The 3,941-nt window shown below is 33.2% G+C and overlaps 1 pseudogene; it reads left to right on the forward strand.

The window, feature by feature from the left end:
- The first annotated feature begins 314 nt into the window (after positions 1–314).
- LOC125857065 (F-box/LRR-repeat protein At3g48880-like) lies at positions 315–1,400 on the forward strand (annotated as a pseudogene).
- The last annotated feature ends 2,541 nt before the right edge of the window (positions 1,401–3,941 follow it).

A 3,941-nucleotide genomic window follows, 5' to 3' on the forward strand; every position in this document is an offset into this window, starting at 1 on the left:
CAGCTATGCCAGCAAGATCTTAGTTCTCTGTCGTTATCTACAACCAACTTAAGTTCGAGGTTATATTTTCTTAAATTCATCAATTTTGGGCATCACAGTACTCCTCTGACGTATTTGTACACTCTTTTTCTATGTTTCTTTATATTATCGCGCTTAACTTTTTATTCTTCATGGTCTGAGTATATTCAGAAGGCACAAATGACAATAAGCAACATCAATTTAATGTCAGGAGTTCAATTATTCTTCTTGGATCTAGAGAAGTAATAACCTTTTTTGGCTCTACAAGAACTTAGGAGATTGAAGCTTTTATAATGTCGGTTCAAAAACAAGAAAACATTGAAGTTGTTGTGATGGAAGAAGGAAATTCTCTTGTAAGGATATGGGAGGACCTTAATATTGATATGCTGGTGAATATATTCCAGTCCTTTGACCTTTTCCAGTTGATCTCTGTCATTGCTCAAGTTTGTCATGCATGGCAATTGGCTTATTCTGACCAACGTCTCTGGAAAACGCTAGACTTGTCAGTAATGCAGTGAAGTTTCATCAGAGTTTCAATACCGTTGTATATATATGTTGACACTCCATCTCGTGAAACATTGACCCGCATCCTAAAGATTTACTTCATCCTTAGTCGTGCAAACATACTGACATTGACCTTCTATTACAATTTGTATGTTGACAACAATCAGTTGACTTATACTGCCAAGAAGTATTCCCCGGATAAACTTTAATCTTTCTATAGTATTGTACCTTAAATCAAGAAATTGTATAGCAAGCATTGTTTCAGAATCCAGGCATCTGAAATAATTTGGACAGTTAATCAAATCTCATCTTTTTTAGTTGTCCACGACTTAAACGCCTTGTTATGCCTGCTTGGGAAAAACTAGAAAAGCAAACGATATGCAGTACTTTGCATGAATGGAAAGATCTTGAATCACTGACGATGCTTAGTTTAAAAGAACCTGCATATGTCATCGAGAAAATATGAATGAGTTGCAAAAGAATTTTTGAGCTCAAGATTATGACTCCCTACGATATATTGTTTCCATCTGCAGTGGACTCATTTTTTCCGAACTTGAAAGTGTTGAATGTGTGGTGTAATTAGTTATCTAAACCTGCTTTGGTTATTCTCTTGGATGGGTTAAAAAAGTTGAAAGTGCTCAACATACTGCATTGCACCGATTAAAATTTTGACCGAACTTGATAAATCCATTCTCAAAAAAGTGTCTAGGTTAGACAAATTCCTAACATGCATGAGTGACTCGTGCATCATGTGTCAGCGCACTCGAAATGATGAAGGCTTCATGAGGTGGTATAAGTATGCAGACCTCTGGAAAGCGGATGAGGTGAAATCTCTTGCAATTTGGGAACGTTTAAGAATATTTTGCTTCATTAGTTGAAGGTGCAGTGTATAATCTGTAAACTTGTATGTATGAAACACATTAAAACCTTGTAATTCTACTTCTGTGTTGTAAGTCTATTTTCTTTGATTTAGTGGTTTTCATGTTCTTCGTGTTTCTATGATCTTTTATGCTTATTGTTTCTCAGTTTCCATAGCACAGAATGTATTCGTTATCTATTTACATATGTATTGTCAAAATAAATTGATTTTAGAAATTCGACCAAACATATTATTATTATTTTATATTATTTTGTGAGTTTTTTCCATAAACTCCTTGGAGGAAGATGACATGTTATGTAAGCATCGCACTTAAAATGTTTTTTTAAAGAGTTTCAAGTGACATTATCTGTGAAACCTTTTTTTTACTTTTTAGTAAATTAGGTAAAATTAATCCTCAAATTATTGTCGTTTCGCTAATTTCAAACCCAAACGATAAAATGTTAACCAAACCCTATGAACAATCATGAATTCATTAAGTCAGGTGGACTCATTTTAAGATATTTTATTTTCTTTCCCTACGCGTTTCGCATCAAATTATTTCAATATTTTAGTACACATTCAACTAGGTTGTTTTCAATTTTAAGAGAATTATAACCCATGAGGTANTACTTTTCAGTAAACTAGGTTAAAATAGTCCCCAAATTATTGCCATTTAGCTAATTTCAAACCCAAATGATAAAATGTTCACCAAACCCTATGAACAATGATGAATTAATTGGATAAGCTGGACTCATTTTACGATTTTTTATTTTCTTTCCCTACGTGTTTCGCATCAAATTATTTCAATATTTTATTACACATTCAACTAGGTGGTTTTCAATTTTAAGAGAATTATAACCCATGAGGTAATAAAATATTTAATAATTTTAATATGAAACTATAAAATAATAGTAATAATTGAGAATTTTTTAAAATATATTTCATCTATTTACTATTTATTGTAACACCCGAGAAGTATAAAATCCATGTCAGATCTAGAAAGTTCATAAATTAAGTCTGCATAAATTTTTGGGATCTACGAGTAGAATCTACGGGTCGTAGATGGAACTACGGACCGTTGATAGGGCTTTTAGAATCAACTTCAGAAGCAGTATGATTAGCTTGAGTTTAATGAGGCAAGTTTACGGATTGTAACTGTCACGCCCCGAGCCTACACCCTAGAAACGACTGGCACTCGAGAATCATTGCTGGCCCCAAGCGAACCCTTGACCTGGCTTAACTCTAAGTGGAAGACGTACTCAACATAGAATATACTCAAACGAAAGCTTTAACTCAGATAACTACTCAGAATATTTAAAGAAAACAGTCACTAGCCAAAGTGGCAACTCAAGTCTAAAACATCAATAACTAAAATGAAGAAGACTAATGAACTATAACTATCGATCTACGAAGCCTCTAATATTATGAGGGATGTAGAGACAACACTCTCGATCATCCTAACCAACTGAAATGACAAAATATTATAAAATGGATCCTTCGGAAAGCAATGAAGCTCACCAAATGACTCTGGAACTCGACTGGATCAACGAACTGCTGGATGCTGATTCTGATTACCTATATCTGCATCATAAAAGATGCAGACTAAATAGTGTCAGTACATGGAATGTATGAGAATGTGAGGGGAAATCTAAAATAAGACATAAGCTTGAATAGGAACTGAAAGAAACGCTAACCTCGTCTCAACTTTACTCAACTCATTTCAAGATAAAGTAGTAAATAAATAGGCAGTATAAAGAAAAGCTTTAAACAAGAGATAGCAACTCAATGTATTAGAAAATACAATATAAAGTTTGTTTGTATAGATAATGATACAAAATAAGTATGTGGGAGTTTCTCTAACTGAAAATCATCACTATGAGCTATGTAATGATATAACGTCTAGCCCACGCAATCAGAACTGTCCTATAGTTTGCCCGGGTATAGAACCTACTACTAAATGGATCCACTAGTCTATGCTAAAGGGCATTAAAGAATCATCTAAAAAGTATGACCCTTTCTACCCACGTTGGCTACATGGTTTATGGATATTTTGAGTTTTCTGAACTCATCCCCATATCAATGCTCAATACTACTCCCAAAATTTAACTAGCTCATATGTTTAAAAACATAACTCTTTATGTTGTTTGTGATTATTACTCAAAAATCTTTCTCTTAAAAGAGATGGTACTAAAACTGCTCATGAAAACTCTTTTGGAAATCGGATTTTCCTCTCATCTTAAATGTAAAAACATTAACTCTTGGGAATATTTAGTTCCCATATATCATTTTAAAGAAAATGAACTCGGCTCTACTCTTCCTCAAACTCAATACTTAAGCCTTAAAACAAGTTTAAAACAATTGTAAAAGACTTTTGAAAAGACTTGAAGAACTCTCAAGACTTGACTCTTAGTTCTACCTTGAATTTGAATTATGCAGGTTTTTTATTTCAAATTATTCCTTCCTATCATATTCATAATTGATTAAATTCATATTAGATCATTATGAACTAGATTATCTTTATCATGTTTTCCTGTCACTACTAGCATCATACTTTAGCGGA

The sequence above is a fragment of the Solanum stenotomum genome, chromosome 1 (genome assembly GCF_019186545.1).
Source record: "Solanum stenotomum isolate F172 chromosome 1, ASM1918654v1, whole genome shotgun sequence".
NCBI classification, from domain to species: Eukaryota; Viridiplantae; Streptophyta; class Magnoliopsida; order Solanales; family Solanaceae; genus Solanum; species Solanum stenotomum.